We start from the raw sequence: 24,691 nt of genomic DNA on the forward strand, positions 1-24,691 counted from the left end.
ATCTTTAAGGTACTTTGGCTACTGCCTACCACACCATTTGCACTCAATAAACAGTGGTAACCAAGGAGGAAGAGCTAGTGGTAGTGATTAGAGGCTTCACGAGCAGGGGCAGACCTGGACAGAATGCCAGTTTGTTGCATACACGTTAAGCCTGTGCATCAGGAAATAGAGGCTCTTCTCAGAGCTGAGTCCCTGAGGTTGCTGAAGCACAACCCAAAATTGTCACTTTCAGCAATGTTTCCGGGAAGGTCATGGCAGTTGGTCCATGAGACCAAGGAATCACAGTGTTTCCAAGCCGGGAGGACTGAACTCTCAGTGCTAGTCTCATCAGACCCCTGCTTTTCACAGGATGTGAGACTTCGCTCCAAGCGGCACCGTCACCCCCAGCCAGCCCGAGGTCCCCTTCCCCCAGATCATCCCAGGGCTCACAAGCCACAGTGGAGGCTGCAGGCAGTCTCAGTGCTGGAGAAACAACTCAGCATTTTGGAAACTGATTCCTCAGGTGTCCTAGAGTCCAACAGTTGGGCTATTTAGAGGGGAAGTCACATTATCATTAGAAGAAAGGGGGAAATATCTTTCTTTATGACTTCCCATGGAGGGTTAAGCGCTAATGGGGATTCAAGAGGTTTCTGGTGGAGTCCCCAGGATCACACCAAATCTCTGAACTTCTGCCTCGAGGTGAACTTTTAACTCCCTGAATGATCCCTGAAAGCTCTTTTTTCCTCCCTGTCTCGGCTGCCAAATTGACTCCCCAAGTCTGCCCTCCATGTAAAAACACAATAAAACCTTATACAATCAGGAAGGTATTCAAGGCTCGTAATAAATAATTGCCCTGTGACCAGTGGTTTGGATCCCCCGGTGCACCCTCAATGGGCCTTTTTCTTTAATAGAACAAATAAAAGGAACAGATGCAGGGTCTCCTGTGCCAACACTGCAGTGGCCTTGTGCAGGCCAGAGGAGGGTCCCTGGGGGAGCATCGTTCCCACACTAATGAACGCACGTGGGGAACAGCAGAGCAGCACCCCCCTGCCACTGAATGCTGCCCTGGGGGCACCAAAGCGCCTTTGGCCAGTGGCAACGCTTCCTTCCTGGGCTGTCTTCTTCCTTTGCCGATGGGGGAGCAGGTTCACAGAAGAATCACTACGGCCCAAGTGGGATTCTGATATTCCATGGCTAATTCCTCTTTCCCCTCAAACCACCTTTCTTTGATAATCTTTTTTTTCTCCCCCGCTGTGCAGCCTGTGGGATCTAGTTCCTTGACCAGGGATCCAACATGGGTTCCCTGCAGTGGAAGTGCAGAGTCTTAACCACTGGACCACCAGTTAAGTCCCAACTTCTGATATCTTTTTCTCTCTGTCCCATTTCTTCCCCATCCCCTTCTTTCTCCCTGATCCTATCTCTCTCTCACCCCCCATTAGACTGCAAGCTCTTCCCCTGCAAGCTGAGGTCCATACCTGTTTGTGCGCGGAACCCTAGCATAGCGCCTAGACACAGTAGCAACCCAGTATATTTGGTCAGATCAGTACGTGAAATGAAAAACACAGTGTCATTGAAAAATAGGAAATGAAAGGCCACCTTACCAGACACCTGGGTATTCTTCTCAAGATCCATTTCAGTGGGTTTTGCAGTCTCAGAGGCCTTTGCTTCAATTTCCCAAGTGCTTGGTGACAATGTCTGCCAGCCTGGGTCTTCGGAGAGGAGTCCTGTGAGAGAGAACACAAGGCATTTCTGTTAACAGCACATGATGGTTCTAGGGTAACACCCGTTGCTCTGCCCACTCAGTGCACAGCCCCCTTCTGCTCAGAGCGCCTCGGTTCTTCTCTCTCTGAGGCTGGCCCCCTGCCCTCACATGCAGTTCTGGAGGCACCTGACCTCTAGTGTGGGCCCAGCCCCAGAGCACCCAATCAGACTCTCTTTCCAGGTATTTACACCCCTTTGCTGGTGATGAAAGGGCAGGACCTGCTGAGCCTGCAGAGCACTTGGAGGAGACTTGGCTAAAGTCCCCGCTCCACGCTGGAGCAGCCTCATCCTTGATCTTTTCAGGGTCTGCTACATCATTGTTCCTCTGTTTCAGTCTGCTAACCCCTCCCATTCCAATGCTTGCATGCATGCATCCCCAGTCACTTAGTCATGTCTGACTCTGCGATACTATGGACTGTAGGCCACCAGGCCCCTCTGTCCCTGGGATTTCCCAGGCATGAATACTACAGTGGGTAGCCATTTCCTTCTCCAGTGGATCTTCTCAACCCAGGGATTGAACCCAGGTCTCCTGCATTGGCAAGCAGATTCTTTTACCACTGAGCCACCTGAGAAGCCCCTTCCAATAAGTTCCCTTTTAGATTTAGGTTGGCTGGGCTGGTTTCTGTTGCTTAGAACCCCAGGACCCTGAAACAGGCCTTTTCAACCTCAACACAAAGAACACTTGGGACTGGATAGTTCTTTGCCATAGGCATCTCGTTAGGAGCCAGTGTGGTAGATATCCAGTGAATGATGGTCATGCTGGTAATCTGACGCAGCCTGAGCCTCTACCCTGGGTCTGTCCACCTCAGCACTGCTGATATTTCAGACTGCAGAGCTCCTTGTTGTGGGCGCTGCCCTGGGTACTGTAGGATGTTTATCCGCACCTCTGGCCTCTAACCACCAGATGCCAACTGCAGCTCCCTGGTTGTGACAAATGTCTCCAAATACAGCAAAATGGTCCCTGGGAGGTAAAACCACTGCTGTAAACTGATTTAGTGGTTGAGAACCAGTTCAATGAAGCACTGAGTCAGAAGTCAGGGGGTCTGGGATTTCTCTGGCCCTGACCCCTCCTTCACTTGGAGCCGAGCTCTCTGTACTCCCAGTCCCTTGCCCTGTCCTCCCAGGTCCATAGCCCAGCACCAGCAAGCAAAAACTTGGAGAAATCCAAAGAGCTGCAAAAAGATGACGCTGGAAGATATGTTACCACCTCACAGTGGGTCTTTACTTGTCAGAGAAGTTAAAACCTGCTCCATGGCCAGCTGGCTGAACTTGGCGATAACTAACGAAGGTGAATAAATATCCTGACCCGTGGAGTATGAAGTATCGACATTTCACTTATCATATTGGGTGACATTGCACAGACAACAGAGAAATTGTTCCTGCAGAGACAGACCTGTCTTTCTTCCATCAAGTGCTCTTTTTGCCAAAGTGACTAGCATGGCCGGGATGGGAGGCAAAACAAGGTGAAATTATAAACCTGAGAGATATGAAGGCTCAGAAGCTGCCCTTTCAGACAAAACCAAGCTCCAACCCTTTCTCACACCTCACACTGAAACCTCTGAGCTTTGATAAAACATCGACAGCCATTTTGTTCCTCTGTTCTTGGCTCACCCCCATGCTTTCTGAGACCACCTGGGCACAGGTCTGCCCAGGAAAACCTGGCTGGTCCAGATTCAAACAGATAGCATGGAATATGCCAATCTCTGAGCTCAGTGCTTTACCAACACACTGGAGAAACAGCTCAGGCTACAGTGGGGGGACAGGACTCAACATGAACTGGGGGTCTGGAAACTAGAGACAGGTTCCAACTCTATCAATCACGAAGCTTGGGAACACATTTTTCCTTCCTTGGTGTCAGTTTCCCCATTTAAAAATGGGTGTTGAAACAGATCAGCCAGTCATAAACTTATTTCAGTTTCTCTTGGTTAATATGAACCCACCCCCCAAGAATATGCCCTTGGCCACACCTCCATAGGCAATATCATTTCATAAAATGCACAGAGGCTTCCCTGGTGGCTCAGACAGTAAAGAATCTGCATGCAATGCAGGAGACCTGTGTTCAGTTCCTGGGTCGGGAAGATCCTCTAAAGAAGGGAATGGCAACCCAGTCTAGTATTCTTGCCTGGGAAATCCCATGCACAGAGGAGCCTGGTGGGCTATAGTCCATGGGGTCGCAAAGAGTCGGACACAACTGAGCCACTCACCATGACAGTTCCTGTAGTCTTTCCCACAGCCATCGAGTCCAAGGTGAGGCCACCGGACCAGATGGCCTTTAAGGAGCCAGCCCTTTCTTGACCCTCCCTTGCAGTAGCCCAAGCCCATGGTTAGTTTCATGCTAAGACAGACGTGAATTCTTAACACATCTGGTTTGAAATCCCAGATTCTTCTCTCATCAGCTCTGTGATACTAAGCAAGCTTTCTAAACTTTCTGAGCCTATTTTCTTTATTTATGAAACAGTGAGATAATATTCCCCAATAGTTCATTTGAAGCATTAAACTACATATTATATGACACCTAGAAAATGCTTGATTCACTTCTACTTTCCAATCCTCTCCTTCTTCCTCCCTTGACCCCTTATTGGTATTAAGTTCCTCTCAAAACAGGAGCAGAAAAGCATTTCATCAGATTATTTTGGTATCTGGGCAGGTGGAGAGGAAGGTATGACTCTGTAACTGTTGTTTACAGAGAAAAGAACCCCAGAGTAGCCCTGCCCCCCTGGCCAAAGATGACTTTACATTGCAGGCAGCTACTCTTTCTAGGCTGTGTGGCTTTAGTTAATTAGCTTTACCTCTCTGAGCCTCCCATCTGTAAACAAGGATAAGGATAACACCTCCCTGACCACCATCCACTCAGAGAGTCCCTCCTGGATGCCAGGCACCACACAAGCACTTCACACAGAGTCCATCATGAACACCAGCTCTATTGTGAAGACAGAGAAATAACGTACGTAGAAAGGCTTTATATACAGTGAAACATGAGGCAGACACTTCATTTTCACCATGATCAGGGGGTCCCAAGAGCTCGTTTTCTATTGTGAAAATAGGAGTGGCTTTTCCAACCAGAAGTTCAAGCATATAGAGCAGAATATGACAAGTGACATGGAGTCAGGGTCATCTCAAACATAAAAGGTGAGTGCCCCTTGTAAGCTTCTTTCCTGGTGCTTTGGCGAAAAATACAAGGAGGACAGAAGGCAATGTGGTTTCTTTTCCTGTGTGTTTCACATAACATACAACTCTCCTCTCCTCAGTGAAGCTCCAATTTACCCATTCCTCATTTAGCGCTTGATTTATTGGATACTGCAGCACGACAGCCAAAATGCTGGGCGAGATGGTAAATCTAGTAATAAAATATCTAAATGATTTATAAATACGGTTTAGGGAGGCTTGGGTAGGTAAGGCGGCACATAGCTAGTCAAACAAAATCCCTGTGCTTCAGAAACTCTCCCCCAGACGCCTACATCCAATGCACAGAGCTTTTTGTCTCTATTGAGCCGAGCAGACAACTCCAACGTGTGCAAATACAGATTTACCAGGCAAACGTGCAGCCAAGCCCAAGACTGTAAGTGTTTGAAAAGGCAGATCTGTTTGACGAGCAAATAATGCGTCATCAATAAAGACTTGTCGAGATGAAACAGAGACCAGCTGTTGCTGAACATCTAGACCGGGGTAGAGAGAGGATGCAAACTGAAGGAGGAAGAGATGGTGAAGGTGGGGTTGGGGATGGGGATGGGGTGGGAGTGACCTGAACAGCACATTTTAGAACGATAATGCTGGTGTTCTTGACCTCCTGATCAAGATGTGTGGGCCACCTGGACTGAGAGGGGCAGGCTGTACTAGAAGAAAGCCTTACTTGGAGGCAACTGGTATCTTATTAACAAGGAAAGAAAGATGATCAGGAGCTGCCAACAGAGCAAGATCAGGCTGTGCAGAAATTAATGTCTTAATTCACATCATATGATATCTCATATATGGAATCTTAAAAAAAAATGATACAGCTGAGCTTGTTCACAAAACAGAAATAGACTCATAGCCATAGAAAGCAAATTTATGGTTACCAAAGTGGAAAGGGGAGGGGACGGATAAATTAGGAGTTTGGGATTAACAGATACACACTACTACATATAAAGCAGATAAACAATAAGGATCTACTGTATAGCAAAGGGAACTATATTCAATATCTTGTTATAACCTATAATGGAAAATAATCTAAAAAAGAATATATCTAGATAGATAGATAGATAGATAACTGAATCACTTTGCTGTAACACAACATTGTAAATCAAGTATATTTCAATTAAAACAATTTTTTAAACAAAGATTAGAAATGAAAAAAATCTTAATTTACAACAGCTGAAAGGTGGATGCAAGCAAGGTGTCCATGGATGGATAAACAGAAACAAAGAAGAGGTTGTATAGCCATCTTGGAATATTATTCCGCCCTAAAAAGGAAGGAAATTCTGACTCATGCTACAACACGGATGACCCTTGGAAACAGTGCTAAATGAAATAAGCCAGTCACAAAAGGCCATTTATTGCATTATTCTACTTGTATGAGGTATTTGTTGTTGCTGTTTTTGTTGCTGTTCAGTCTCTAAGTTGAGTCCAATTCTTTGCGACCACATGGACTACAGCATGCCTGGTTCCTCTTCCACTATCTCCCAGAGTTTGCTCAAATTCATGTCCATTGAGTCAGTGATGTTATCTAACCATCTCATCCTCTGCCACCCCCTTCTCCTTTTGTCTTCAGTCTTTCCCAGCATTAGGGTCTTTTCCAATGAGTCAGCTCTTCCCATCAGGTAGCCAAAATACTGAAGCTTCAGCTTCAGTATCAGTTCTTCCAATGCATATTCAGGGTTGATTTTCTTTAGGATTGACTGGTTTGATCTCCTTGCAGTTCTTAGAGTCATCAAACTCAGAGAGACAGAAAGTAGAATGGTGGCTACCAGGGGCTGGGAGTGGGAGGAATGAGTCATTGTTTAGTGGGGACAGAGTTTCAGTTTGGGAAAATGAAAGTTTTCTGTGGCTAAATGGTGGTGATGGTTGCACAACACTGTGAATGTACTTAGCCCACTAAACTGTGCAATTAAAATGGTTAAAACAGTGAATATTATGTTACACACATTCTCCCACGACAAAATAAATTAACATCCTTTAATATATGTCCCATTCAGGCTTGGATTTCAGTTGCTAGCATGCCAAGCTCCACCATTAGATGACAAGTAATTTGATGTCAGGGCTTCCCAGGTGGCTCAGTGGTAAAAGAATCTGCTTGCCAATGCAGGAGCCACGGGTTCAGTCCCTAGGTTGGGAAGATCCCCTGCAGGAGGAAATGGCAACCCACTCCGATTTTCTTGCCTTAGAAATCCTGTGGACAGAGGAGCCTGGTGGGCTACAGTCCACGGGGTAGCAAAGAGTCAGACATGACTGAGCGACTGAGCACACACATACACATGCATGCATTTTGATGTCAAGAATTAGATTTGACCTAGCTATGAATCCCTCACTGCACTTAATACAGTGGTTCTCAAAATGCAATCTATGGACCACTGGGGATCTCCAAGACCCTTTCAGGATATCCACAATTCAAACTCTTTTCATCATGTTACTAAGCCAGAAGTTACTGTTTGTTATGATGGTATTACAGCTTGCATTGATGCTGCAAAAGTAATGGTGGGTAAAATTTCTGGTGTTTTCACACACCAAGGCTATGGCACCAAACTGGACCAGCAGTCATGCTATTCTGATGGACTCACAAGTAAAAAAGAAATTGTACTTAAGAATGTCCTTGATGAAGCAGCACAAATTATTAATTTAAGTAAAGCTCAGTCCTTGACTGCACATCTTTTTAACATTGTGTGTGACAGAAGTCTTTAAAAGCATGTCTGCTACATACTGACGTATTATGGCCACCCAAGGATCACTTGTATGATGGTGTGAGTGTCAACCAAAAATAGCTGCCTTGTTTTTCATGGAACATCATTTTTATTCGAAAGCACAACTGACAGACAAACAAAATTTATTCAGATAGGGGTATCGGTAGATATCTCTTCAAAAATGAGTGAAGCAAGCCTTTCACTTTAAGGACAGGCTTAACAACTGACCATGTGGTTGGCAAAGCTAAATTCCAACCTGTCAAGTGAAACAGGATTTTGGACAATGCTTCTCCACCATTGTGAGCTTGAGTGTTTCTGAATACTTAATGGATTACAAATACATCATACTCCAAAATCACATGTAGGTAAAAGATCCATTTAAAGTTCAAGATAGATGAATGAATTTTAATGTAACCAGGTACCAAAAGTTCTAATATGGTTTCAGATTCCACATCACAACTGAACTTTAAGAAACTGGCACTTGTTGAGTTTTGGTGTAGTATCAAAGAAGACTACCCACAATTTTCTGAAAAGGCTCTTCTCTTTTTCAACTACAAATCTGAGTGAAGCACAATTTTCTCTACATACTTCAACCAAAACAACATATTGCAACAGACTGAATGCAGAAGTAGATACTGTGTTTTTAATAAACTGAAGGTCTGTGGCAACCTTTTGTTGTCAGATAGTGGCTAGCAATATTCAGCAATAATATATTTTTTAATAAAGGTATATAAATTGGTTTTTCAGACATAGTGCTATTCCACACTTAATAGAATATAACACAACTTTTATATGCTCTGGGAAACCAAAAAATATGTATGACTTGCTACATCACAAAATTTGCTTTATTGCAGTGGTCTGGAACCAATCAACAGTATCTCCAAGGTAAGTTGATATAAGAATCTAGCTGTCTTCTACTAAGACAACTAACAAAAAGATTTGCAAAGGCATCAATACCATTCTTCTCATTATATTTTTTTCTATTTTGGAAAATGATTGTTTTTAATAAAAAATATTTATGTTAACATGCAATAGTTTGTTTTGCTGCTATTGTTAAATGCATTCTTAGATAAGTATTACTAACATTTCTCAATACTCATTTTCCATGTCAATAGATGTAACCTGCAAAAGCTCTTTGGATTCCTCAGTAATTCTTAGGAATGAAAATGGATGATCCAAAAGTTTGAGATCCTCTAGTCTAACACATGTCTTAATAAATAAATAAATGAATGAGTGTACAAACTGAATGAATGAATGAGGATACTGCTGGCAAAAAAAAAATATATATGGTTATGAGTAGTGTAAAGGAAAGAGTTGGGTGGATGTGGAAGGGTCAACTGGGGTAGGAGAGCTAGTGGTTCTTGATCTGAGTATTTCACAGGTGGATAAAATTTTCAAAGTATTTTGGGAATCTGCACAGAATGGCCAACTTTTTATTTGGTCAAGTAAGGACATTTGAAAAAATAACTACAGTCTACCATCATCATTATTTTGTAAAAGTCAAGACATTTTAACAGAAAAAAAAAAAGGACAGATAGAATCTTGGTATAAAGGGCAGTCTCTATATTGAATAAATTGAGCTATTTTGGAAGCTCACCTTCTGGCTCTTGATTTTCTTGCTTTGTCCTGGACCCGTGTATACTTTTCCCTGTACCAGACTTTACAGGCATCATCCTAGAGCAGGAGTCAGAACCATTTTTGATAAAGGACCAGACAGGAAAGATTTGGGGGTTTGCAGGCCATTATGTTCTCTGTTGCAGCTACTCAACTGTACTGTCAGAGCATGAAAGCAGCCACAGACAGCATATCAATGAATAAGCATGGCTGTGTGCCAATGTAATTTTATTTACAAAACCCATGGTGGCCAGATTTGGCTCACTAGCCATTGTTTGCTGACCCTGATCTAGAGAGCTGGGTACAGGTGTGTGGGAGACTGGGGCGAGGCCATTTCTGCCTGGTCACCATGGACTTCAGAATTGTCAAGATGACCAGCATTACCATTTTCCTGACAAGTAAACCAGGCAAATCTGCTCAAAAAGCTGGCTGTCCTGCAGTGATACACTGAGCCCATCCTTTTAGGCATCTCAGCAGTAGGCAGGGCAGGGGGGAGGCGGGGTGGGGAAGTTGATAACACCATTACACCTCCCCTGGGTAAGCAGGATTGAAGCACAGTGACACAACCCACCACACTGGCATCCAAGGACAGTCACCAAATAAAGAAATGCAAGAAAGGTAGGTGAGATGGCCTATCCACAGTGACATGCCAGGCGGGGTGGGGATGGGGGTCAGTGACACTTGAACCAGAACTCTGGCACTTGAATCAGAGCTCTCTACCGCATGTCACCAAAGCTCCAGCACAGGGACACTTTCATCTTGCTCCACACTCCCATGTGGGAAAGAGACAGAATCTTAGCTTAATTGAGAGGTGCATTTAAATGCCCTAATCTCAAATTAAAAAAAAAAAAAACACAACAACAATCTCTGACTTTCTTTCTGAACAAAGGGATTCATTTTTAGAAAGGGAATCTCCGTTGCCCATCTCCTCCCTTCCGGGATGTCAAGATTTGCCAGGCAGCCCTCTGCCAGCCACGGACACATCCTCCCCCCCAGCTGCCGATCTGCCCATCAGATTAGGGGTGCGCGCATATGGTGGCAAAGGCAAGGAGAATGAGCTCCATCGTTTCTGACATGTGAGCACCAGAGCTGCGAGCATATGGCCTGGAAGGCTCTCCAGGAATTTCACGGGACATTTCATGCAAGTTGAGACTGTGGCATTCAGGAACCTGGATCCAGAGAGAGGAAAAGAGAAACTGCAGAAAATATTTTCCTCTGAAATATTTACAACAAATGTGAGAGAGAAGAGCTAGTTTCTGTAAGGTATAAAACTCAGGAGAATCATTTAAGAAGAAGGTGAAAACCCCAAGAGAAATCGGAAAATGACACAAATCCATAATTCATAAAAGAACCACCAATGGCCACTAAAGTAAAAATGAAATTTACCTTTACTGGTAATAAACAAATGCAAATTGCAATGTGACATGTTTTTACTTTATCCTTTAAAAGAATAATACGTAATGCTGGTGTGAGTGCAGTGAAAGGAACACTCTTTGCATATTGCTGGTGGGCATGTAACCGGGTCGGGGACACACCAGCTGGAAGTCAATCTGGTAATACATACGGAGAATTATAAACACATTCATAATCTTTAACTCAGCAATCCCACTTCTGTGAACATGCGGAATAAACTAACATCATTGCTTCCCTCTGATGGAACATCTACCTCTATTAGCAGAATCCACACTGCTAATGATGTTTCCTGACAGTTTCACATGTCATTCATTCTGACCTACGAATTAAAACTTGAATGTCTCCTTTTTTCCCTCTAAAAATGATGCTACAAAGTCACAGCCACCTACGCAGGTATATGTTTGCGAGATCCCTGAATAGAACTCGGCATTTATTCTTGGTTAAGTCAGCCCATCACTCAAATCATTTGGATCCATGCCCATCATTCGAAACAGCCTCAGCTTTTCCCAGCTGAATGTCATCGGCAAATGACAGCCAGCCTGCATCCTGCCCAGTGGTCCACATTCCCAGGAGGTGGTGGGGCAGGACATGGCTGAGGATGGAGCCCAGTGGCAGTCCACAACACACCTCCTTCCACGTCGTTCCTCATCCATTACCAGTAGCTGGAGTTGTTCAACCTGTTACAAATCTACTTTGATCAACTGGGATGTGGACACATTCCACATATGTAATCATGAAAGGTCATGTCACATGTCTTGCAGAAGGACAACTGCAAAGGGCAGGAGGGGACCGTGCTTTCCTGAGAGAAAACCCTCAGCTCTGCCTGGTTCTGCAGGACTGTTCTGTCTGGGTCCCCACCTGTCCAGAAGCTCCGCTTCCTTTCTCTCCAGCCAGCACCTCCTGGCCTCCCCTCCAGCCTCACTCCCAGCTCCCTTTGGCTTCACTGTAAGTAGCTCATCCTGGCTAAGTGAGCAGAAGTGTGTTTGGAATGGTTGTTCAAACTCAGGGATGAGAGACCTCGTTTCACAACTTGAAGGGAAAGTGTTAGTCGCTCAGACGTGCCCAACTATTTGTGACCCCACGGACGAGGCCCCTCTGTCCATGGGATTCTCCAGGCAACAATACTGAAGTGGGTTGCCATTCCTTTCTCCAGGGGATCTTCCCAACACAGAGATCGAACCTGGGTCTCCCACATTGCAGGATGATTCTTTACCATCTGAGCCACCAGGGAAGCCCTTAGTCGTTTCATGGGTTAACCCTACCTGTACAACCTTGGACATGTCACTTCACCTTTTATCCTGAGATCCCTCACCTGTAAAACAGACACAATACGCTCAGTGTCCCCCATCCCCGAGGGTGTGTGTAAAGCTCAATGAGATGGCAGACAGCAACTTGCCTTGTAAACTGAAGATGCTAATGTGTCAGTGTATCACTAGCACAACTAATAAATTGTATTTGTCCTATTTGCTGCAAGGAAAGGGCAAAGCTTCTCTAGAATGTTCTAGGACATGTGAGGGGCAATGGGATCCAATCTTGGTGCAGTGGCCTGAGGTTTTCTGGGGATTTTCTAATCTAAAGTGGCCAGATACCCAGGAAATGACCAGGCCCCTGTCTGGAATTCTCAAATGTGGACCCTTGAAAAACCAGCCTAGCCTCCAGCCCCTATAGATGAGAAACCTGAGCCCTAAGAAGGAAGGGGTCATGTCAGAGGTCACACCTCCAGTAAGTGTACAGTGAGACTGGGTCCTCTGACAGTGCTCCAAACTGCCCTCCCTGTTACCTCCTCCAGCAGCACTTATTTGAAGGAGCCAGAAGGAGGTTCTGGGATTTGAAATTAGAAGCCACTAAAATGCTAAATTTATATATATATATATATATATATATATATATATACACATACATACATATACACATAAATATATTTATATACACACATACATATAAATATATATATACACATAAATATATATATACACACACATATACATATAAACAGGGCTTTCCAGGTGGCTCAGTGGTAACGAATCTGCCTGCTAATGCAGAAGAAATGGATTGGAAACCTGGGTTGGGAAGATCCCCTGGCCAGGTTTAGTTATTAGCCTCCTTCAAAGGGAAAGAACTTCAGTAAACTTTCTTGTCTTAAAGCGGGGGCAACTGGCATCCAATGACAGTAAACAGCACACTTGGGTCATAGCTGGAGCAATGGCAGTGAGAGAACTTAGACCTCTGGGGCATTGGGACCACTGCTATATCAAATGCCACCAGGATACACAGAAATTCTGTTTCAGAGTTCATCTGCTATATGGTTTCACCTTAAGTTATGGAAGTCACTTCTTTTACTTGTGTGTGGTTGAAAAGCTGTGTTCTTCAGTAAGAGAAGAAAAAGAGTCCATATGGGGACATTCTTAGGATAGAATATTATGTAGCCAGTAAAACTTTTATCTTCAGAGCATATGTCAAGGCATGTGGCAATATTCATAATGTAATGTTAAATGAAAGTTGTAGGAGATCAATTTATATATGCACAAAAAACCCTAATATTCTAGCTTTATACAGTATTTCCTATACAAAGGCAGTGATTTTAAGATGCACCACAGACTTAAAAAATATTTCAATATAAGGAAATGTTAAAGAAGCACACTTTTGAAATATTAAAGATGAAAAATGTGCATCTAAGAAGAAAGGAAATGTGACATAAATTTATCACACAAATATCTGATTTGTGTATGTGTGTGTGCATATGCACATTTGTATGAGACTGAGAAGTGCATTAAACATTACTACTGGTTATCCCAGAGGGGAGATTTTAATTTTTATTTTATCTACTCTTTTTAGTATTTTTCAAGTTTGTCTCTGATGTGGAGATACCAATTTTTTAATCTGAAAAAATGACCTCTGCATGTAGAACATTAAAAGCAAATGTAAGAAAAATGCACATGACTTTTTGACTCACACAAGGATTGCAATTTTCATTCCCAAGTCTCAACACTTTTTAGCCGTTCTTTATTTTGTTATGATTCTCCACTCTGGTTTCTAAGCACAGTTTAACATTCCATCTTCCATGAACCATTAGAAGGCTACCATCATGCTTTCCCCTACTCAGCTGCATTTTAATGGGACGCCCTGGGTCTTTGGGCAACAACTCTTAGGAAAGTCAGGTACAATTTCTTGGTGCAGGTGCCACAGGCATGTCTAAGATCCCACTCCACACTGCAAGCAGAGATCTTTATTAAAAAAAAAAAAAAATGCCTCCTGGGAAAAAAATTTGTTTAGACTCTAGAGCTAAGAGAATCTCGGCTTTCCTTTGAGAAAATGGTATGCTTTTTTTTTTTTACTCTAAAAATAATGAATATTATCTTAGCTGTATATTATTTCTCTTTTTCCCTACCTGCTAAGAAACTCCAAGTCCAATTTGAAACTCAACTGTGATAACTCTGTTGGTCCCTAGGCTGGGGCTATTTTGCATGTCTTTTTTTTTCCCCTTTGGTTCTGATTCTTGAAGTAAACTACTTGAATGTACTCTTTGTGTTCTTCCATAAGAGGTCACAAATCATTGGTTGCAACGGCATAGAGTAAACACATATACTCAGCAAAACCTTTTTCTGAGTTCACCTTTGAATTCTCTGTCCCCTGTATCCACAGCATCCAATCTGTCAACAAACCTCGTCAGTGATGCCTCTAAAATATTTCCCATATCGGTCTGCTTCCCCCACCTCCACTGTCACCTTCCTGGCCCAAGGCACCGGACAGTGACAGCAACCTCCTGGCTGGCCTTCCTACATCTTCTCTCATCCCTCCTCTGTTCCACTGACTCCCTGAAAGCGTGCCTTTGACCACTGATTAAAAGCTGCCCTCACCTACTCATCCTCCATCTTGTCATCCTACATCACTTCCCTTACAGCACTTAGGATGCCGGAAATAACCTTCACGTGTTTACTTGCTTGTTTTTATCTCTCCCTTTCTCCAACCCTAAAGTAAAAGCACCACCTTGTTCCCTGCTGCATCTTCAGTGCCCAGGACTGCCTGGCACATTGTAAATCCTCAAAATGTATTGGAAAAATGAAAGTGTGGCTCACCGCCAACGTCCTTTTAGCCATTGGTACTTTCGCCAGGGTCCTAACTCCCCACGCCCATATTGCATTTTCAACAGTGAACAAATGCCACCTAACTAGCCCCTTGTGGCTCTCAGCATGGGGCTCACCTAGCCTGTGTGCAATGCGGTGAGGGGGTAGACAGCTGCCAAGATACCATATACCTCCTGGGAGGTGAGAAGGAAGGGCTGGGAGGGAAAAAGACTGTAGGGGTGATGAGAACCTGCCCAAGACAATGGTCACAAGATCAGGGTCACTGCTGAAAGGTCCAGAGAGCCCTGCAGCTCCACAAATTGTCTCCCAAGAGTTATTCTCCATCCCTTTGGATTACTTCATTGGTCAGACATTGAAATACCACATTAAAATTCTTTGCCCTGGAGAAGCAAAGCTTCCCCAGAAGACCTCACACACTCTAAGAGAAATGTTCCTGGAGATGAATTTTCTCCTAGGCAATAAGAAACCAGGCTTTTCTTTTCTCTGGCTGTGTCCTCCCTATGAACTGGACCCACAGATCCAACCAAGGTCAGAGCTCGTGCCTTCACATTCGCTTTCTTTTCAGAAGGCTTGCTGTCTCCCCAGCCCAAAACTCCACTCTGCTCTTCACTGCCGCGGCCCCAGTAAGGTCTCACTGGCACCAGAAAGACATTTATTGCCATGCAGGGTAGAAGCCCCCACCCCTTTCAGAAGAGCCTCTACCCATTTACTCTTGGCACTGGTGTTGTTATTGTTCAGTCATTAAGTCATGTCCAACTCTTTGTGACCCAATGAACTATAGCATGCCAGACACTGGCAACGATCCCTAATTCCCCCTTTCATCACCTTCTATCCGGGTCACCAAGGTAAATAAAGGTCAAGGAATAGCCCCAGGGGAACCTTATGGTTTCCAAGCTCAATATGCAAATCACTCTGTTCCCTCCAGGTGGGTAACTTCAACAGGAGGTTGCTGGGGTAGGGATAGAGTTGGGGGTGTGCAGACCCTGGAAAAATACCCCTCCCTCTGTGCTCCAGGAATACTATCACTCAGAGAAAAGCCAGAGCAACTGGAGGGGGAGAAAGTGCCAGATGGAAGTCCAGTGAGGGTGTAAAGGTGGTGGGGTGGGAGAGGGCACCTCCTCACCCAGGTGGGATTATGACTTGATGAGTTTGAGCCTCAGAGACTTTAGTTTATGAATCCCAGTCTCACGGGAAAATCCCCAACCCTGCCTTCAACCTCCAGACACTGCCCAGAGTTCCTGGGACTCTGGGAAGAGGGCCCCAATCCAGGCTGATTTGGGGAGACTTCCAAAAACTTCAAAGAGACTAGTCATAAACACCCTTTTATCACATTTTACAGCTAATATTCATTGGAAGGACTGATGCTGAAGCTGAAGCTCGAATAGTTGGGCCTCCTGAAGTGAAGAATTGATTCATTGGAAAAGACCCTGATGCTGGGAAAGATTGAAGGCTGGAGGTAGGGTGGCATCATTGACTCAATGGACATGAGTTTGAACAAGCTCCAGGAGATAATGGAGGACAGGGAAGCCTGGCGTGCTGCAGTCCATGGTGTCACAGAGTCAGACACGACTGAGCGACTGCAGAGCAACAACCACAGGTCAGGAAGCTGAGGCAGAGAGGCTTATGCAGCAGCAAGTAAGATCAGCCCATCCTGCCTCCATCCACCACATTCCAAGGCTGTGCTGAATCTGGGTATAGGGTTCCCATTCCCCTCCCGCTTCCTGCAGGGCCCAGCTGAAATCTATGTCATACTCAAGTATGAAATATTTAAGCCTCTCCTGAGGAGCCTCGTGTCACTTCTAAATCAATTTATTCTAATCTAATCTTCATCTGCCATGGTTTTCTGGGCCAGCGCCATCAAGGAAACCTCTTGGCAGGTGAGAGAGGCTGAAAACACAGAACATTTGTTTTTAATGGTCCCTCCACAGCCAGCAGTTTCCAATATGGCAAAGTCCACACAGACCGTGAAATACGACTGGTCCTTGGAAATGAACCCTGATGTGCTCCGAGATCCATGCAGATGGGTGCTCGCCAAGCTGAGAGCGTAAAGTTGTCAGGAGCCCCCGAAAACCCTTCACAAGCGCCGAGGTGAAGTCAGGAAGGGCCAACAGCCACGGGAAGGCTGGGAGGAAGCCTGGCAGGAAGGCAAGCCTCGGCCAGCCATCGTGTTCCTAAGTAGACTTTTAATAGCTTCGACCATAAAAGGCACAGTTTTCTCCATCTTTGCCTGGGCTTCAACAGTATTCGCTTTTCCCCAGCTCCTTTTATTTTGATAGGAAAGTTCCACACAGACACTGGCTTTCCCTTGCTTCTCCATCAGGCTCAGCTGTGGAACTCCAAAAGAAACTCTGGAAGAGGCTGGGAGCAGAGCCCAGAAGGCCTCCGGAGTGGCTGCAATGCTCAGACTACAATGTGCCAAGAGGGGATTCATGGAAACCTCTCCCATGGGACACAGGGTCCTTCACCCTCTGTCCGATGCTTTCCTGCCATACCAATCTGCCAGCTTCCTGCTTGTTGCCAACCCCTCCCAGTCAGAATTCCCACCAGACCCCCTTCCCTTGGCCAGCCGTGACCAGGGCTCTGCTCCAGGGGGCCTTGGCCTCCAACCTGAGAGCCTGGCAGAAATAAGCTGGGACTTCTGAGTCTGACTTTCTATGCTGGGTCAGCCCTGCCCTGGAGCAATGGGGTTTCTCCCGTTCTTTGCCCACCCTGAATTCTCCATCTCTGGGCTGAGGGGTGAGGTCTCACCTTGAACCCAACCTGAAGGAGTGGCTGTGTCTCTGGTATTCACTCTTGCAGGCTCTGGGACTGTCCCAAATGGTCAGGAAACCGATGTCTCTCGTCTGCCTGGGAATCCAGTGTTCAAGAACACAGGCTTGAACAGAGTAGAGCAGAAAGGTGTTCAAATTCATCTCTGGCACATCCTGGCCATGTGACATCAGAAAATCAATTTACCTCTATGTGCTTTGGTTTGCCTATCTGGAAAATGGGTATAATAATGACAATGTCCCCATCTCCACTGCTACCCATCCCTCTGGCTCACAGTGCTGAGGGCTATGGCCCAGACTAGGGTGGGGGTAGTAGGAGAAGCCAGAGAGGGAGAGAGCTCTCTAGAGATATAAATGTCTTGGGGGCCAAGACATCTGCTTTGACTGAAAGCCCAGGGTGGCAGAGGACCCACACAGGCTGGTTGCAGCTGCAGTCATACTCTATCCCTCAGCAACATGGTCCTAAACTCTTCTCCAAGGAGATGCAGAGAACGGTCACCCTAACATCGTGTTTCCTCTAAATGGGCCAGATTCTCACTCTTCTGGAATCTGGAAGCCAAAACAGGCCAAAATTTCCATACAGTTGTAGAAAGTCAGAGGTGGAAGGAACATCCATACCAACTTCACCGTACAGTGCAGGAAATGAGGACTGGCCTTGCCCAGCGGTACAGCAGGCCGTGACAGCCGTGAAACAGAATTCTGCTCTCAGCTTAGATGCTGGGCGCAGATGTCATCAGATTTGATTCCTCTGGAATCTGATGTCCCCTGGCCCCAGCTAAGCAGTCTGGCCAAGGAGACAGACTCCACAGATTGGGGTGTCCATTCCCAGAGACCAAAGTCTCCTCTTAGAGAGTGGACCCAGAGAGGCTGCCTGTGTATCCAGATCTGGCTGGGTAACCAGCAGGTGGTGAGGGAAGCCTCCCCGCAGCTACCCATGACCTCTCATCAGACTCCACCCAGGCTCTGTTCTTGAACCAAATACAGAAATGAAAGACCTCAAGGATCCAAGAGTCTGGGGCAGGAAGAGGCCCTGAAGGCTCTGGGTGGATGAACACACTCGGGCCCTCTTCCTAAGGAGTCGTCCTGCTCCCAGTGACAGCCCCACTGCAATGCTGGAACGGGCAGCAACCCACCTCCCATGGCAGTCATTTCATCCTGAACTTTGTCTCCATACTCAATGAGATGCCCCCTTTCTGCCCCAGATCTGCCCTGTGGGGCCATGCTGAACCTCCAGATCCCATGGCAGCTCTTCTAGAATGGGAACACCCCCCACCTCCATGAACCCTCTTCTCTCTGGTGTGAATAGTCCAAGGGGATCATGGAACCTGGTGTCCTCTCCCCTCTTTTCCCACCCTCTTCCTACTCAATATGTGCTCCAGTCCATGGGTATCACCTGAGAAATGCAGAGAATCAGTTTCACCCCAGACCTATGAGTTCCACCTGAATTGGAACCTACATTTTTTTTAACAAGATCCACAGCCACTTCCTGGGCATTTAAAGTTTGGGAAGCCCAGGCCTAGACATAGCTCACACTGTGGACCTGCCTGATAGAGGAGAGGACAGAACTCGGGTGTGTAGGACAGGACTCTCACCTCGCTCCTCCCCAGGCTTCTTTACATCTCCAGGACCCTGATAACACAAAGGATCCTGAGTCCACTCAGACCCCTGAGTCTCCATCACAGAAATTTCTTCCAAGATGCCTCTCCCCTTCCAGGGTGAGAAGGAGCTGGTGTGTGCCAATTCAGGTACAGAAACTTCCACTGAGCCAACTTAAAAAGCATTGTTTTTTCAGCTGTGTCTGGTCTACTACTTAATCCACCAATTCTCAAACCTGCCTGCACATCAGGATCACCTGGTGGGCTTTTTTAAAAAATGATGAAGCCAGGACCGCATGGCAGAAGAACTGAACAGACTCTCTGGAAAGTGTTCTGGATGTTCGGCTTTATTATGCTCCCTAGGAAATTCTAATATGCAGTCAGGATACAGAGCCACTGGTTTAACACGTTGACTAAGAAGTGGTATTTTAGTCAGCTTGAGGCTCTAGGGTCCATTGGTGCAGGCAGCTCACTCCTCACAGTGACAATATCTGAGTTCATGGCAATATCTCTGTTAGCTACTGCCACAATATTGCTGTGAAACAAATAATCACAAAGTCAGAGAGGATGCAATAAGAACGACTCATGTAGATGATGTGTCTGTGGATCAGCTGAGAGAGCTCTCTTCCTATCTATGCATTGCCTGATCAAGGCTGTAGTGGCAAGGTGGCCCTCTTCAGACTGCAGCTGGGTTGGCCACGTTTCTCTCGCCAAGTGTGTGGGTAGGATGAGTGGCTCTTTCTGGTTTTCCTAGGACTTTCTCAATTTGGGTGTTGCAAGTCCCACATCCCAGTACACTTCACAGTCCTGGGAAAATTGGGATGGTTGGACACCTTATCTGTGGTCAGCTTGGGTAGCCCTGCTCTCCATTCTCTTATCTTCCTTAGACCAACAGAATAACCAGGGCACATACTTTCAAGACTCTGGCAGAGACTCAACACAGCCAGCAGAAACAAGGGAGACTCAGGCCCAGACTGGCATGCTGTCACTTTCCATCATGTGTCAGCTTTGTCCGCCATGGTGGACGGAAGTCTCCAGTCCCAATTAAACTCCCTCCTATTAGATTTAGCCTTACTCCAGGCTGTCACCATCTTTCTGAATCTTTATTCAGGCATCTGGTACATTGGCCAAAACAAGTTTCACAGCTGAGCCCAAAGTTAAGAGGCATGAACAAATACTCTTCCCACGATGAGGCGATGGCAGGAGTCTGGCTGCAGAGAGGGGTGCATAATTGGGGCCAATCATACCACCTCCCACAGGATTCTGGCTTCCAAATGCAGATGACCTAATTCCTTCCTGGCTACTGACTCTCCCCAGAGAGCCCAGATCCAGGGCCCGAGGCCTTCTCAGCCCCAGTCTGCATCCAGCTCCTAAAGCACAAACCTGTTCTGGTACCCCATGCTCTGCAGCTTCCACTGTCTCTCCTCCTTCCCTTCCTTCTGCTCTTCTTCCTACTCCTTCAAGCATCTGGAAAGGGAAGATGATCTCTCATCAGCCTAATCAGCCATCTTGACTAGAAATCTCCTGTGCGAATAAACGTCAGCCTCCCAGACTCAGTCTCACTTCAGCCTGGCAGGATCTCTTGGATCCTGATTCGATAGCCAATACCTTCCCTGCTGCCTCCAATTCGGCATCCTGGGCCTTATTTTATGCATATCCATAACCCGGATGTCAGCTAGGGCCTCTGGGCCCTGAATACTGAGGCACGCTTGGCTGGAAACCCCAACTCCAAGGTCTGTGAGCACACAAGTCCTTGCTCTTGGCTTTTTCCCTTTCTCAACAACTCCTTGCAGACATCTGTGAACCAAGCTGGTTCCCACATACAGGCAACTAACAAGTAATAAGTTAGTGACTTTGATGAAGCCATCGGGGGGAGAAGCATGTAGGAGGGGCAGGTAGCTCACATCACAAACCTCAGTCCACACAACACCCTGATGACTGACCCCTCCAACCTGCTCCCTTCTTTCTTCCCTGTTCCCTGTCCCCTTCCACACAGCCCTGCCCTATACCTTGTGTTGGGTCCTTCTACATCCAGGGGACCCAAAGAGATCTAAGCTTTTGCCTCAAGAGGAATATAGGAGAATATGCCCCCATCTCATTGCATGTCAATCACTTCTGACTCAATTTTAGGTCCCAGATCTCTTTCCCCAGCCGCCCAGCAACCAGCTGGGCTCTGATCCCAGGTAAGTGCAGCAGAGCGCAAAAAATTGAGTAGGGCTTCAAGGGAAAATAATTAAAACACCTTCATTGCTTGGAAAATTATGTTGGCTTACTCACCCTGCATCCCTAAATGTATGACTGCATGTTGCCACAGAATAGGAGGAAAAGGACTCCTGACCTGGTACCCAGCCTCGCTCTGCAGCCCAACCACAGTTTGTCCCCCAAGCCGGTCAGCCACGATGGGACCCCAGAGTTCCGGGGACCAGCTGGGAGCTCGGTGGCACCTGCTAATGGGATTCAGGTCCTGGTGCTGACACTTAGAGGTTGACTGTGCCTGGACCCCTCCCTTACCTCCCAGGCCCTGGCTTCCTGATGGGCTGACACCCAGTGAGCGGGGATGCTATGGAAATGCATCAAAGAAACAGCATCTTCGGGGAGGTGCCTCAAACCCAGGAAACACTGCCTTGGAGTGAAGTGCTGTTCTTATTTGTGGAGCTGAAAAAATGCTGCCGATTTTGACACACGCCTCAGTGAGTCTCTAATTAGAAAGGAGATCCACTGTCACAAAAACCACATGTCTCCTCCCCAAGCCAAATGGAATGGGTTTCTGACTGGGTCCCGCTGGTGGAATATGCGGCGTTGCCTCCCTGTCTGGAAGAGGTGACCTCAGAGGCCCGGCTTTGCCACTTGCTCCCCCAGCTCCTGGTCCCAGAGCATGAAGGTTGCCTGGAGGCTGCAGGCAGCAAAACAAGAGGACTGGAGCAGCTGGGCTTGGGTCAGGCGCAGGGGCCTGGGTTCAGGAGAGGCAGCCAAATGCCCAGCCCAGCTGCCACCGCCCCATGCTGGGGCCCTATGCCGGGCCAGCCCCTCGCTGCCAGGCTGGCAGGCTCCCTTCCGCAGCTGTGAGGCTGCCTGGACCCTGCCTGCCATCTCCAGTTTGCTTTCCCTCCCCTCCTCTGATCGTCTCCTGCTTTGCCTCTCTGCCTGCGTCTTCTCACTCTCTTTCATTCTGTTCCTTTTCTCTTTCTTTGTCTTTCTATGTGTATTTGTCTCTGTCTTAACTTATATCTCTTTTTTGCATTTTTCTCTTGTCTCCTGGCCTCTCTCTGTCTCTGTATCTCTCTGTCTCTGGAGTAAAGGATCAGGATTGGGGAGAGGAGATAGGCAGGGCTTGGGAGAAACCCAGACAAAATTGGGGATCTCATTCCCACTCATTCAAGACTCAGGCAGGAGGCCAGGTTGGGGTCCTGGGATCAGGCTGAATTTGAGTTGGGAGGCATATGGGGTATGGGTCTTTTATGCTCACAGAATGAGGCCAAGGCCCTGTACCATCTCCCGGGGCATCAAGGGAAGTCCAACACTCACTTGTCAAATGTTTTGGGGGCCTTTCCTTAGACTCAGACTCTGGGCAGGGATTGAGAACAAGGACGACTGAGGCAAAGAGGCACTCTGCTGGAGCTCCATGCATGCAGGTAAAGGGGTGCTTCAGCTGCAACAGAATCTATGCACCCTGTAGTCAAGGGGCACCCAGAGGGGAGGGCCAGGACCACGGGTCCAGCAAGTCTGCTCACTGGAGAGGCAAAGCTGGAGCCGAGCCTGGAACAACTTAAGAGTTTCCTGGGCTCATGAGGGAGCGAGGATGTTCTAGGGAGAGTGTCTGGGAGCCAAGGGCATGAGCCAGCCTAAGCACAGGAGGGGGGGGGGGGGGGCTTAAAGTCTGTCCTGCATGAAGAGTTTCCTGAACCAGAGGCAGGGGCAGCCCTTCTGACGCTGGAAGCCCTGTCTTTCTGTGAAACTAGGGAAATGACCCCTCCCTTTCCCCTGTCTTCTGTGGAGAAGGGGGACTGGAGGAAGAGGCCGTGGGGACAGTGCTGTCTGTCTGCCGAGCAGAAGGGGGAAGGCATCTGTCTGGCCCTCACTACTGGGAAAGGACGTCATTATGAGCCAGTTGCACTTCTAAAGGAGGCCATGGTGGACCACACACTGGGGCTGGGCTTCTCAGGGAAGAGCAGAACCTAATTGAATGTAATTTCTTATGTAATGGAGCAGAGGCGGTGGCGGCTGTGAGGCCAGGGGACAGAGTACTAGTGAAGGAGGAAATAAAGTGGTACCTTTAACGGTCGGTCTTGACACTCACTTTGGGGTCACTTGACACTCACTTTGGGGTCATTAGGTCACTCCGCCATGCCTTTCCTGTCCCAGTCATGCCCCCTCCCTGCTCCCAAAGTGTTCTGAAACAGAGGATAACTGAGGCTGTCATTGTGCAAGTGAGGAAAACAAAGTAAGAAGGGGATGGAGCTTGCCACAGGTCACAGCATCTGCTGGAAATGGGTTGGGTCTCCCAGCTCTGCCATGTCCATGGACACCCGTCCATTCCAGAAGTGGCACCATCCCTGGCTTCCATGGAGGTTGGAGGTGTGTGACCCACAGGTGGATCCTGAGCGTGACCTGGTGACCTGAATGTTATCCATACACAGGAGGAGCTGGGATATCCAACCGCAGGAGCAGAGTAGCTTCTGAAGGCCATCTCTCATGTCCATAGCAGACCACCACTGCCATCAGTCTGACTACCACTTTGGTCTGTGAGGATAGTCAACATGTCTGCATCCCAGATGAGAAATCTAAGTTCACAGAGGGCGGCATCCTGATTGAATGCTGAGGCCCAGACCAGAGTCTCCAAGCTCTAAAGCTGAGGCCTATTCTCCAGCCTGTCAAACTGATGGAGATACTTGCAATTGAACGCTGACACATGATGTGGGTGTGGATGATGTGTATGTATGTGTACTATACACACACATGTATATGCACACACAGGCACATGCATACAAGTGCATACACAGTTTGTTATTTTTTTTTTAAATCCTCTACTGCCTCTCCTTGTCCTGTGCTGCATGGAAAATTAATATATTTCTGCAGTCACTAATCCCTTTCATTTGGATCCAAGCAAATGACAGGATCAGTCTCCATCACTGCCACGGCTAAACCCCAGGGCCCTCCCTGGTGTCTTGAATAAGAGTCAAGATGACCCACTTTCTCCAGCCATCCCCTGTCTCCAGGCTGCTTTGGCTGGGAAACTGTCAGCCTGGTAAATATCACGGGCTTAGCAGGCTGGTTCCGGCTTCCAAGTCTGTCCTCTTTTTGGCTGCCCAGCCTAGCTTACGGGATCAAGCCCCAGGGTCCTACTCCAGATGCCAGGGTTCAGCTGCCCATACACAGACAGGACCCGCCTGTGCAGCATGCCAGCATCCACAGAGCCGTTGTGCCCAAGTGCAGACCAAGGGCACTCACTCCCTCAACCAGCATTTCCTGGGTGCCTGGTCTGCAGCAGGCACACGAGCCCAGGCTGGGAGCTTAGAAAGATGCACGCTCTGCCCTTGTGAACATCCCGACTTGGAAGGGAGCTGGTCATGAAAACAAACTCAGAAATAAACAGCAGAGCAAGC

General features: G+C 47.0%; 1 protein-coding gene across 1 annotated transcript in view; it reads right to left on the reverse strand.

The window, feature by feature from the left end:
* Positions 1 to 520: 520 nt before the first annotated feature.
* Positions 521 to 24,691, reverse strand: part of RPS24 (ribosomal protein S24) — a 450,090-nt gene continuing 425,919 nt past the window's right edge. Inside the window, exon 8 of the mRNA XM_081573816.1 lies at positions 521 to 1,703. The gene's annotated coding sequence lies outside the window, so the exon portion shown is untranslated. The remainder of the gene's footprint in view (positions 1,704 to 24,691) is intronic.

This window comes from Giraffa tippelskirchi, chromosome 2 (genome assembly GCF_054371585.1).
Source record: "Giraffa tippelskirchi isolate mGirTip1 chromosome 2, T2T-mGirTip1v1.2.pri, whole genome shotgun sequence".
NCBI classification, from domain to species: domain Eukaryota; kingdom Metazoa; phylum Chordata; class Mammalia; order Artiodactyla; family Giraffidae; genus Giraffa; species Giraffa tippelskirchi.